Source organism: Mirounga angustirostris, unplaced genomic scaffold (genome assembly GCF_029215605.1).
Source record: "Mirounga angustirostris isolate CCGP_5_RB_7025 unplaced genomic scaffold, mMirAng1.0.hap1 SCAF_5, whole genome shotgun sequence".
NCBI lineage: Eukaryota > Metazoa > Chordata > Mammalia > Carnivora > Phocidae > Mirounga > Mirounga angustirostris.
The window spans coordinates 93,131,505-93,145,304 of record NW_026991713.1 but is presented as its reverse complement, the minus strand read 5'-3'; the positions used below and the strand labels follow the sequence as shown (position 1 = coordinate 93,145,304).

Below are 13,800 nucleotides of genomic sequence, written 5' to 3'. Positions count from 1 at the left end.
TACGACAAGGCGAGCTGGCCTCAAGGAAATGCTTTTCAGTCCCTCCTTCCCACTGGTGGGGCGTGGCTGCCAGCAAAGGATGGAGTTTGGGCGGGCTCCCCACAAAGGGAAGTCTGTGGGGACGGAGGCTTCCGGGACTCACCACACACTAGCCAGCAGGAAACCTCTGCTGAAACTGTAAAAGCTGCACCTGTTACCGATCTACTTACTGAGTTCCTCCTCTAGTGATTGCTACATGGTCAGGTATAAAGGAGACTTGAGTCCAAGTGAAAAATGGAAAGTCATTATAAAGCGCAACAGCGCCACCTCATGCCCGACCTTATAGCAGCAGCCTTCATCGGTGCTCTAAAAGGTCCGGATTTGATCAGGATTTAGCTTGATGAGTCCTCTCCTGGGATAATCGCAACCTCCAGGCTTTGCTGGGGAATCGCTAAGGAATAAATGGAAATAAAAGTATCAGTAGTAGGTAATCAGTCATTAACATATGCTTTCTAAATACATTCTGGGCTCTCCTCTAGGGTTATAGCATAAACAAAAGTAGGTCTATTACCTGCCCACATGGAATTTACAATCAGAGGAAACACGGAAGAAAATACAGGGCTGAAAGAACTCCATATTAGATACTAACACTTAATACAAGTTCTATTAAAGAAATGCGGGTCACAGATAACTTAAATAGGGGACCAGTTTGCTCAGCACTGATAGCATACCAAAGAAGCACCTATTTAGAACAGAAAGAATTGGGGCACAGTGTAATGCGGAGTATTTAGAGACTGAGGTACTTTAATTCTCTAGAGCCTTCTCTATTGAAATTTTTCTTCCTTCAGAGCTCTTTTAAAATTGGATGAACTGGGGCACCTGGTTGGGTCAGTTAGTTAAGTGACTGCCTTCGGCTCAGGTCATGATCCTGGGGTCTTGGGATCGAGTCCCGAGTCGGGCTCCCTCTGCTCAGCGAGGAGCCTGCTTCTCCCTCTCCCTCTCCCTCTGTTGTTCCCCCCCTGCTTGTGCTCTCTCTGTCTCTCCCTCTCTCTGTCAAATAAATAAATAAAATCTTTTTTTAAAAATTAGATGAACTATACTAAATGTCACTGAATTGCACATTTAAAATGGTTAATGGGTAACTTTGTTATATGAATATTACATTAATTTTTTTAAAAAAGGATGAAATCTCATCAGCCAACTGTTCTTCCCATCTTTTAGGTCATGATTGATTAATAAAAGCCGAGTGAACTGATCTGAGCCTCATATTATGCAATCTCCTGCTCTGCTTTCCCAAGCATCAGAATCTCCTGAGGCAGAGGCTGTAGCTTGCTCATATTTGTAATTCGTGCAGCACCCTATTAGACTGCTCCATCCCCATTCTAATTTACAGAATTTTGTTTAAAAATCTCATTACTGTGAAGGAACTATTACAGTGATAGAAGTTATAACCTCTAGGACATAGGGATTTTTTTAAAAAGCAAAATATAATAAAGAGGAAGAGGCCAGAATTTACTCTCCAATTTTATTGAGCAATTCAAATAAAAGATGAAAATTTTTTAAATTTCTGAGATAGAGAAAATTCTGGAAATAGCAATGCTCAGACACAGAAACACCTAAGTACATACTAGATACAGTGCTAGCTAAACAAGGTATAAACAGAAGGTCTCACGTTTATACTCATGAATAGTGGCTAGATATCTGTTACTTCTTTTTTTCTCTCCAAGTGTTCATTCCCTTATAATTTCAATTATTGCCTCTTTCTCAAATGTCTGGCCCTCTGACTCATTTTCAGCAATGCTTCCGTCCCACCATTCCTGCCAGGTGGTTATTTCTGCCCCACAATTAATTCATTAAGCGTTGGTTTGAGTGCTCATTATCTGCTCTGCTCATGTGAAGTGTTGAACTGTAGGAATTCACACTGAAATATCCACCGGAGACTTCATTCTGCAGTTTACTCCAGACGTGCCTTCGCTATATTCTGCTCTCCTCGGACCTCCTGCAACAGCCATCCGTTCATGTGTTACTTAGCACATTCTCTCTTGTGCGATTCCTGCACTTGTGAGGGATCCCTGCTTGGAATCTGGTGCGGTGGATACTCCTGAAATCTATTTACGTGAGGCCTGGAGAAACCCCTGGGAAATCATTAATTATAAGGAAAAAGAGAGTCGGGGCAGGACTTACAACTGAGTCCTAAGGAAAGGAGACTGTAACTGTAACTAGTAGAGTTATTTCACAAAGCAACATCAACAAACTATATTAGAACCTGGGTAGTGTTGCTTTGGAACTGTTTCAAAGGCATTTAACACAGAAGTGAGGCAGACAGATTCTCCGACTTTATCTGAAAATGCAGCCCAGCTTCACCATGGGAGGGCAGCAGGATGCTGAAGCCTACCTGGAAGGCTTGGCCGCACAGAGAAACAGAGCGATCCTGACGGGAGGCTGTAAATGGAGTCAGCAATAGAGTCTCTGCAGCAATGCCTGGCACCTAACTGGGGCTTCTCAGGGCTCGAAAGGACAGTAGACATCAGCAGAGTGAATCTAAGGCAGAGAAGGAAACTGGTAGACTCCACGTAGGAGCCGGGATTTGGATTGGCGAAAATTTACAAGGTATTCCACTGCCCTGAGGACTCCCAGGGCCAGTTGAGGAACTGGTTTTTGAAATAATTCTGAGGTCCTGCAACTAACGAAAGACAAAGACCAAAAGAACGTATCAGTATGACCTCATGTTTAACCCAGGTTGGTGTGTCCTAGGGAATGTGGATTATGGGTATTTAACTTTGCATGTATACATTGTTTCTTTTTCTGTTGCTGAGGCAGCAAATTACCACAAACCCAGTGGCTAACACAATACAAAATTATTTTACAGTTCTCTAGGCCAGAAGTGGAACACTCATCTCTCTAGGCTAACATCAAGGTATTGGCAGGGCTGTGTTCCTTTCTGGAGGCTTTTACAGAAAATCTGTTTCCTTGGCTTTCCCAACTTCTAGACCTCCCACATTTCTCAGTTGAGCCAGCAATGGCCAGTCTAGTCCTTCCCACATCACATGTGTGTTTCTCTGACCCCTATTCTATCATTATCTCTCTGTCTCTGACCACAATTGAGAAAGTTCTTTACTTGTAAGGACTCATGTTTTGTTTAGATTGGGCCCACAGGACAATTTCCCATCTAAAAAGTCTATAATCTTAGTCACATCTGTAGAGTCCCTTCTGTTGTGGAAGATGACATAATCACAGCTTCTGAGGATTAGATTATGAACTCTGGGTGGGGGGGGGCAGTTTTTATGCCTACCACACATTCCTTGGACGAGACTTTAGCATAAGGTCCATATCTCATACCTCTTTGTACTGTTTCCTGCAAATAGTGAGAGATCATAAGTGTTGTTGACCACAAAAGGAGTATCTCACTTGCCAACCACTTTTATTCTGGGAAAGAGTATTCATATTCCCCATGGGGGAAAATGTGATGATTTGAGGCATTATGCCAACCATATGCTCCACTTATTTCTTCCTTGCCTTTTTCTCCCAAGATTCCCAAGATTCTCATAGAATCATTCAGTGTAGTTTAGAGATCAGTGACCTACAGCTAGTTTCCGCAGCTTATGCCAACTAAGACAGGTTGACTTTTCTGGGTCTCAGTTTTCTCATTCGTGAAATGAAGAGGATGGAGTAAATTAGCTCCAAGTTTTTGTCAAGTTTTGCATCCCATGATTCCCTAACCCTTGAACACAAAAAACTCCTCTGCTCCAAATTCTTGCCCACTGATGCCTTTCCCACAGGACATCTCTGGCAGGTATTCATCCAGTTCTGTCTAAACTTCCTCAATATGAGGAGCTGCTACCAGGCCCCTCATTCCATCCATAACAGCTCTGCTAACTAGAAAATTATTCCTCATACTAAGTTAGCTTCACTAACCTGCAATTTATTTGTAAAATGGAGGTGAAAAATATCTATCTCATCAGGTTGTTGAGTAGTTCATGTAAGAAAATATACTTGAAAGTATTCAAAAATCAAAAGCACTATATAACTGTTAACTGCCATATTATTATCTGATACTATTGATAATAACAATCTAGATTATTATTAACCTCTATTTGTGCAATCTGTGATGGGTTGTACACTTATTTTTTTTAATTATATCTTATTTATTTCAGCCCTCTTCAGGCAAAACATTAAAGATAATCCTGAATCAATCTCTGACTTACACTTTTCTGGCTATATTATTGAGACATGGTCAACTGCAAGTTGATTTAAAAAAAAAAAAAAACTATTAAAAAATTTCTGCATACCTCATAAGGCACCTGGCTGGCTCAGTTGGTAGAGTGTGCGACTCTTGATCTTGGGGTTGTGAGTTCAAGTTTATATTATTAAGATGTCATTTCTAACCAATCATTTTTTGTAAACATAGCAATAAACAATCCTTGGTGAGCTAACAAATAGAAAGTTTGTAAGTGAGCAAAGCTGAGGACCTGGTTTCATCATGACCATGCCCCTACCAAGTGCAGCATGAAGAACGGACTAGTCTTTTTGTAGGTCCTTCCTTTGCCTTGCACTACAATGTGGCATAAAGAGAAAAACATAGATCCTATAGCCAATCAGACAGTGAATGAAACCCAGATTCACCTCTTAACACTTCATGCTTTGGAATTGTGGCAGACTGTGGGAGATTCTGCTCACTTAACTTATTTCTTCTCTCCAGGTGCAATTAAGGGCTTGCTCGGCCCCCTTAAATCTAGGTACTGCCATGTAACTATCTCTTGCCCATGGACTATGAGCATTAGCAATACGTCCCTCATAGTCTGAAACAGACTTGCTGTCTCATTGCCCCATCTACTGGCTGGACGGCAGCAGGACAAGCTGAGAGCACACATTCAAGATGACAGAGCCACAGAATGGAAGATTATTCCTAAGTAGCCCCTGGAAGGAAAACTGCCCAGGGGAGCCACCTAACCAAACATGTCTGTAAGAAAAAAAAAAGTATTCTATTAAGCCACAGAAATTTAAGATTGGTTGTTACAGCAGCTCACATTAATTACCCCGAGGAATGCAAGCATACTAATTTTTCAGAGCCACTGGTTTCCACATCAGTAAAAGGGAAGTAGTATGTCTTGCAGTAAAGGTAGAAGATAATATATTTACAATGCTTGGTACCAAGGTTACTTTAGTGAGAGCTATATAAATTAGCTCCAGAAAAAAAAACGTAAGAAATTATGGTGCCATGCCTAGGTGTGACCTTGACAGAGTAACACACAAAGGACAATGGCATATTAGAGTGGAGGGAAGGCTGAGGATAATTGTGAAATGACTTCACTCTGACCACCAGTTGAAAACCACTGATTCAGGGCACCTGGGTGGCTCAGTCGGTTAAGCGTCTGCCTTCAGCTCAGGTCATGATCTCAGGGTCCTGGGGTCAAATCCCACGTTGGGCTCGCAGGGAGTCTGCTTCTCTCTCTGCCCCTCCTCCCATCTGTTCTCTCAATCTCTCTCTCTCTAATAAATAAATAAAATCTTAAAAAAAAAATAATTGCTACAATCCTTTCCTTTCAGGCAAAGACATTGAGACCATGATGTTGAGTATCTTGAGGTTAAAAATTGTGAAAGATTTGGACTTGAACCTAGATCTACTCATTTCCAGGCTTTTCTCCCTATGGCCTCTATTTCTGTGGGTTTGAGCCTTATAATAAACTTGTGTTACCTGGATCCACAATGCCCTTACTTACTAAATGGCAACAAAATGTGCTAGCCAGGGGGCATCTGACTGGTTCAGTCAGTAGAGCATGTCACTTTTGATCTCAGGCTCAAGAGTTCAAGACCCACCTTAGGCATGGAGCCTACTTAAAAAAACCAAACCAAAACAAAACAACAACAAAAAAAAAACTAGCCATGACTGTTGTGAAGATCTAAAGCAATAAGAACATTGGTACTCAGGGGCACCTGGGTGGCTCAGTCGTTAAGCATCTGCCTTCAGTCGGGTCATGATCCAAGGGTCCTGGTATCGAGTCCCGCGTTGGGCTCCCTGCTCAGTGGGAAGCCTGCTTCTCCCTCTCCAGCTCCCCGCTGCTTGTGTTCCCTCTCTCAGTGTCTTTTTTATATATATATATATTTTTTATTTATTTATATGACAGAGAGAGAGCACACAAGCAGGGGGAACAGCAGAGGGGGAGGGAGAAGCGGGCTCCCCGCTGAGCAGGGAGCCTGATGCGGGGCTCGAACCCAGGACCCTGGAACCATGACCCAAGCCGAAGGCAGACACTCAACCGACTGAGCCACCCAGGTGCCCCTCTCACTGCTTTCTTTGTCAAAAAAAAAAAAAAAAAAAAAAAAAACACATTGGTACTTAATGTATTCTTCATTTGTACAAGAAACTTTAAAGTTTCTAAGTTCATGATACCATAATTTCTTACGGTTTTTTTTCCACAAAATTTTTATAATCTTGTATTTTGTCCTACCCAATTCCTTAAACGTTTGAAGGAGTTAAGATAGGTTTAAGTTAGGTCTATAGGAGTCTACAAAAGAGGTTTCAAAATGGGAGACGTGCTAAGATCTTGCCCTTGCTTCACATGGGCTGGCTCAAACTAGGTCTTTCAACAAACTCAGTCAGTATAAGGCCCCAGATTTCTCTTGTCTCCCCCAAAACTTAGCAGTATCATGTTCATGGAACAGAGACCACTGGGTCCAGACAGTTAGATACCCCCCCACAACCGTGCAAGAATATAGAAAACCTTAACGACACCATCAATCAACAGGATCTAGTTGACATTTATAGAACACTCTACCCAAAAATAACAAAATTCTTTTTAGAAAGCCATAAAACATTCACTAAGATAGGCTATATCTTAGGCCGTAAACCAAAATAATACTCAACAAATTTTAAAGTATTAAAATCACACAGTACATACTCTGACTGTAATGGATAAAATTAGAAATTAATATCAGAAAGATAACAGAAAGAGATCACTAAGAACTTGGAAATTAAACATCACACTTCTAAATGGGTCAATGAGAAAGTCTCAAGAGAAATTTAAAAATACATTAAACTATGAAAATGTAAATACATTTGAAATTTGTGAGGTACAGGTAAAGCAGTGCTGAGAGGGAAATTTATAGCATTAAATGCTTATATTAGAATAGGAGAGCAGATGCCTGGGTGGCTCAGTCCATTAAGCATGTGACTCAATCTCAGCTCAGGTCTTGATCTCAGAGTCATGAGTTCAAGCCCCTCATTGGTCTCCACACTGGGTGTGGAGCCTACATGAAAAAAAAAAAAAAAATACGAGAAAAGTCTCAAATCAATAATCTGAAGAAGTTAGAAAAATAAGAACAAAATAAACCCAAAGCAAGCCAAAAGAAGAAAATAATAAAGAGAAGTCAATGAAATAAAAAAATAGAAAACCAGGGAAAAAAATCAATAAAACAAAAAGCTAGTTTCTGAAAAGATCATTAAAGTTGAAAACCTGGGGCACCTGGGTGGCTCAGTCAGTTAAGCATCTGCCTTCGGCTCAGGTCATGGTCCCAGGGTCCTGGGATCGAGCCCCACATTGGGCTCCCTGCTCAGTGGGGAGCCTGCTTCTCCCTCTCCTCCACACTCCTGCTGCTCTCTTTCACTATCTGTGTCTCTCTCTCTCTCAAATAAATAAATAAAATCTTAAATAAAAAAAAATTTTGAAAGCCTCTGGTGAGACTAACAAAAAAAGAAAAAAGAAGAAAACTATAAATATCAGGAATGAAACATATCACTACCATTTCTGGAGACATAGGACAATAAAGAAATACCTTAATAACTCTTCACACATACATTTGATGACTTAGATAAAACGGACCAATTCTTCAAGAAACACAAACTACCACAACTCATCCAATATGAAAGAATTTGGATAGGCCCATTACTACTAAATTAAATTTGGAGTTAAAATTTCTCAAAAAAGAAATCTCTAGACTCAGATGGTTTCACTGAAGAATTCTACCAAATGTTTGAAGAAAAATTAACAACTCTACACTGTCTTCCAGAAAATAAAAGAGGAAGGAGACTTTCCCGGCTCATTTTATAAGGCCAGTATTACCCTGATAGCACAACCAGAAGAATAGTACAAAAAGAAAACTACATACCAATATCCCTCATGCACAGAAATGTAAAAATCCTGAACAACATATTAGCAAATTAAATCTAATATTATATTTAAAAATTTATACAGTATGAGAGTCTTAGTCTGTTCAGGATCCTATAACAAAATACCCCAAGCTGGGTAGGTTAGGAATTGATTTCCAATAATTCTGGAGGTTGAGAGTTCAAGATTAAGGTGCCTGCAGGGTCAAGTTCTGGTGAAGGCCCTCTTCCTGGCTTTTGGCCAGTGTCTTATTCCCACTGCGTCCTCATACAAGGTAATGGGCTAGAGATCTCTGTGATGTCTCTTTTAGAAAAACGCTCCACCGTCATGATCTAAGCAGCTCCCAAAGTCCCCACCTCCTGATACCATCACACTGGCATTAGAATTTCAACGTATTACTTTTTTTTTTTTTAAAGATTTTATTTATTTATTTGAGACAGAATGAGAGACAGAGAGCATGAGAGGGAGGAGGGTCAGAGGGAGAAGCAGACTCCCTGCCGAGCAGGGAGCCCGATGCGGGACTGGATCCCGGGACTCCAGGATCATGACCTGAGCCGAAGGCAGTCGCTTAACCAACTGAGCCACCCAGGTGCCCCAATGTATTACTTTTGGAGGGATACAAACATTCAGAACACAGCCACGACTGAGTGCATTTATTCCAGGGATACTAGGCTGGTTCAGTATTTGAAAAGCAACCAGTGTAATCCACCATACTAACAGGCTAAAGAGAAAAAATCATGATCATATCAGCTGATGCAGAAAAAGTATTAGACAAAATTCAACACCCAGTCAGAATAAAAGCTCCCAGCAAACTAGGAATAGAGTGATCTTCCTCAACTTGATAGAGAGCATCTAAAAAAATACCTACAGCTAATATGATACTTAATGTTCAAAGACTGAACGCTCTCCCCCTCTAATATTGGAAACAAGGCAAGAATATTCACTCTCACCATTCTTAGTCAGTATAGTATGGGAGGTCCTAGCAAGCCAGTACAGTAAGGCAAAAAAAAGTAAATAAAGGGGACACACATTAGAGAGGAAGAAATAAAATGCCTATATTTGCAAATAATATAATGAAAATCCTGTTCCTAACAACATAGAAAAGCCCAAAGAATCTACAATCAATCAATCAATCAATCAATCAATCCTGGAACTGACAAATAAGTTCATTGCATTTGTAGGATACAAGGTCTACATATAAAAATCTATTGTATTTCTATATACTAGTGATGAGCAAGAGGAAGCTGATATTAAAAACAATACCATTTGCAATTCCTAAAAACAAAATGAAATACTTTGGTATTGATCTAACAAAACATGTACAGGACTTGTATGCTAAAAACCAAAATACTGATGAAAAAAATCAAAGATTTGAAGAAATAGACACATGCCATGTTCATGGATTAGAAGACTCGATGTCAATCCTCTTCAAATTGATGTGCGGATTTAATACATTTCCTATCAAAATCCCAGCAAGACTTTTTGTAGAAATCAACAAGCTTATCCCAAAATGTACATGAAAAGGCAAAAAAACTAGAATAGCTAAAATAATTTTGAAAAAATAAAGTGGGAGGAATCATTCTACCTGATTTTAAGACTTACAGTACTCAAGACAATGTGTTATTGGTGGAGGGATAGACAAACTAGACCAATGGAACAGAATGAAGACCCCAGAAATAAACCCACATTGAGTACGGCCAACTGGATTTTAGCAAAGGTATAAAAGCAGTGCAATTAAGTAAGAATTATAGTCTTTTCAAGAAATGGTTCTAGGGCGCCTGGGTGGCTCAGTTGGTTAAGCGACTGCCTTCTGCTCAGGTCATGATCCTGGAGTCCCTGGATCGAGTCCCGCGTCGGGCTCCCTGCTCGGCAGGGAGTCTGCTTCTCCCTCTGACCCTCCCCCCTCTCATGTGCTCTCTCTCTCTTTCTCTCATTCTCTCTCTCAAATAAATAAATAAAAAATCTTTAAAAAAAAAAAAAAAAAGAAATGGTTCTAGGATGACTGGAAATCCATAGGCAAAAAATTGAAACCCACCCTAAATCTTACATCTCATACAAAAATTATCTGAGAGGAAAACAGAAGAAAATCTTTAAGATTTAGGCTAGGTGAAGAGTTCTTAGACATGAAACCAATACCACAATCCCTAAAGAAAAAATAATAAATCAGACATCATCAGAATGAAAAACTTTCACTCTAAAAAAGGCAGTGTTAAAGAGGATGAAAAGACACCTCACAAACTGAAGAAAGAGTATTTGCAAATAGTTGACAAAAGACTCATATCAAGATTACATAAAGAATGCTCAAAATTTAAATAGTTGAAGCCAAAAACAAAATAAAGTCCAATAAAAAAATTATAAAAGCCATGAATGGACATTTTACCAGAAAGGAAAAATACACAGCAAACAGGCACGGGAAAATATATTCAACATCATCAGCTATTAGGGAAATGTGGATTAAAACCACAATAAATATCACCGGACACAGAAGAGCTCAAATTTTGAAAGTGACAATACCAAATGCTCACAAGGATGTAGGGACGCTCATACATTGCTGCTGCAGATTAAAATGATATGTATTAGTTCGCTAAGGTTGCCGCAACAAAACACCACAGACTGAGTGGCTTAAACAACAGAAATTTATTTTCTTACAGTTCTGGAGCCGGAAGTCCAAGATCAAGATGGCAGTTCTGGCTTCTCCTGAGGCCTCTTGTGGCTTGCGGACGGCTGCCCTCTCGCTGCCTCTTCATGTGGTCATCCCTCTGTGCATGTGAGCCCCCGGTGTCTGCATCTCCCTCATTTTGTAACAGTAGCAGTTCTATCGGATCAGGGCCTCATTTTAACTTAATCACTTCCTCAAAGACCTAATCTCCAAATATGGTTAACATTCTGAGGTAGTGGGGGTTAGGACTTCAACGTGAATTTAGGAGGGACACAATTCAGCCATAACAGCCATTTTAGAAAATGGTTTAGGAATTTCATAATCACACATACACACACACACACACACACACAATTCCCAATAATTTTATTGGTTGAGAAGTTCTGTTCTCAACTGATCAAAGGGACTTTTACCCATGGTGCCATGTCCATGCAGTAGGCTCAAGAGTCATTTTGAACCCCACATATGAAGTCCCCTTTGAATTAAACAGTGAGATCAATGCACGAAAAAAAACTATGGTAATAACATAGAGTGATTTCTCATCTCTTCTATCACACGCCTCCATTCTACAGCCCTCTTAATAGAATACTGGGCAAAACACAGAAGTGTGGGGAGGGATCGACAAGCTAAGCAACCTCTGTCACGTTACCAGTGTGGACTTCAGCTCCATTACAGCTTGCCATCCCTTTGTGAAAATCTGGGTGGTTCTGGAGCTAGATTGTCAGATGAAATGCTTTCACCCTAAGAAAATGACAAAACTAATATAGTATCACCTTTGCTGAACAAGATTACCTAGTTTTTAGAGATTTATAACAGCCTGTTTCCTTTCTAGACTTCTATTAAACAAGAAAGACATCTATGCCATGATATACCAAATCACTCCCCTGGAGTCAAGAGATTACATTTATTTTCTCCTCTTTTCAACTGAAACCAAGTACTAGCTTCCCAGAAGTTTCAATCTGCATCAGCTCTAAGATTTAAAGAACTTTATTACTTCAAAATCTCAAAGTATTTGTGTTTAAATACATTTTTCCATTCCACCAAGAGCTAAAGTACTTTGAAAAATTGCACCTTTGCAATGCAGGAGCCCCTTAGAATACTGTTGTCAGTTGAGCTATTTGTGATACAAGAGCACCAAGCATCCCTCTTGGCAAATAGTAGGCATGCAAATATTTCGAGTTGTGTAGGTTTTCTCTACAGGTGCTGTTCCATCACACATGCAAAATTCACGAGCTTACTAACCAATCACAGCTAATGTGTGATCAGCAGATGACAGCCTTCTAGTTAATCTCCAGCTATGTTCCCACCCAGATAGCCTCTGTATCTTGATAAAGCAATTCAAGTCCCTGATCCCTTGCTGTAAAAGGAAAACAACAACAAAAAACTTATTTCGGGCCCATCCTCACATCAAATCCAATTCTTTCTTCTGTACCTTCAAACCAGTGTTTTAGGATTATACTTATACCCACTACCAAAGATTTTCCCCCCAACTCTTTGCATGCATTGTTACATTGTTTTTTCTCTAGAAACAGATTAACAGTAAACCTGGAAACAGATGGATAGTATTTAGAGGTAAGGATGTTGGAACTATGACATAAAGTGTTTATAATTGCAATTTTTAAAAAAGCCTCAATATCCAGTAAGTGGGCTGACAAAATTATGGACAGCTATATAACTGAAATGTTGTGCAGCCGGTACAAATGATGAGAGGACTCTACCTACGTTTGATAATGGAGTAACAATAAAGATAATTAGATGGGCAAAAAATGTCAATGCCAGTGTATATAGTGTTAAAAGACATTCAAAAAAAAGTTTGAAAGACTCCACAATAAAATTGTTTAAAATGAGCAGGAAGGGGTGGGGGGCAGTTAGAACACCAGCTGGGCAGTAAACTTACCCATGGCATTTTAAAAACAGATCTAATGTTTGTTGTTAGAATAACAGTTAAAACCCCTTCCCCCTCCCTGAGTTGCATCAGTTTGCCAAACACACACAAACCCCCATGAACGTAAAAGATTTGAAATAGATCTTTTTTTAAAAAAAACATACTACCTGGTTGCCTTAAGGAAATCAGAGCTAAGATGACATTTCTTCATAAAATACTTTATACCTTTGAATATTTTTTGCCTTGTGCAACTTTGGTTTTTTTTGAACTTGCAAGGCAATACAAGTTCTTGAACAATCCTTTCCCTTGCTTGCCATTTCTTAAACAGGCCAAGTACACACGTTCCCTCCCTGCAGTCTTTGCATCTGCTCTCCCTGCTTTGAATGTTCTTCTCTCTAGAAATTCAAACGGTTATTGATCTCCCACCTCATGAATCCATTTATATATTCTGTTATCATTTAGAGACCGCCCCCCCATTTAAAATAAATGTACCTCCTGCAATTATGCCAATCTTTATCCCTTTACCATGTTTTTTCTTTTATAATATTTATTGCCCTCTGACATTACATTTCACACTTGTTTACATATTTGTTTATTCTCCATATTCACTCACTAAAATGCAAGCTCACTGGGACTAGAGTCTTTTGTTGGTTTGTTCCCTCCTAGCCACCAGAATAATGCTTGGCACAAACCTAGGGCTCAACATGTACCTGATTTAAAGGATAAATTTGAAAGGTGCAGTGTATCTGAGAAGTAACTACATAGCATTGACATATACTGTAACATTTCTCAATTTGAAGGCACCATCTTCCCGGGGGGGTAAGAAATTTCTAAGTGCGGATGGAAAGGGGCCCCTCCTCTTCCTCTTTTCTGAAAGACACACATGTAAATATACAACATGGCAGTTGGTGTTGAAAACCTCAGGTTGGAGATTCAAGAAGGTCAGAACTCTTAACTCCTTCATTTATATAAAGAAAACTAATCTAAATGCCATCATAACACCTCAACAAAGATTATTCGAGAGAGAGAGAGAGTAGGAACGAAGCATGCCTACTGCCAAACTCAGACAAGAACTTGTTCCTTCCAGGAGGAATCCCATGGTCTCAAGCTCATATGCCTACATTTATCAAATAGCACTAATGCACCTTTACATTGGCTCTGAGTTTACTATT

At 39.7% G+C, this 13,800-nt stretch overlaps 1 protein-coding gene across 3 annotated transcripts in view; it reads right to left on the bottom strand.

The window, feature by feature from the left end:
- The window catches only part of STYK1 (serine/threonine/tyrosine kinase 1), a 63,099-nt gene extending 49,350 nt beyond the window's left edge, over positions 1–13,749 (bottom strand). For 2 of the 3 annotated variants that reach the window (XR_010411610.1, XM_064591561.1), the window contains exons 1-2: positions 10,734–13,749; positions 319–2,520 (exon numbers count right to left, since the gene is read on the bottom strand). The gene's annotated coding sequence lies outside the window, so the exon portion shown is untranslated. Of the gene's footprint in view, positions 1–318; positions 6,046–10,733 lie in introns of those variants that run through there. The other variant, XR_010411609.1, reaches the window with a different exon arrangement.
- Positions 13,750–13,800: the final 51 nt, after the last annotated feature.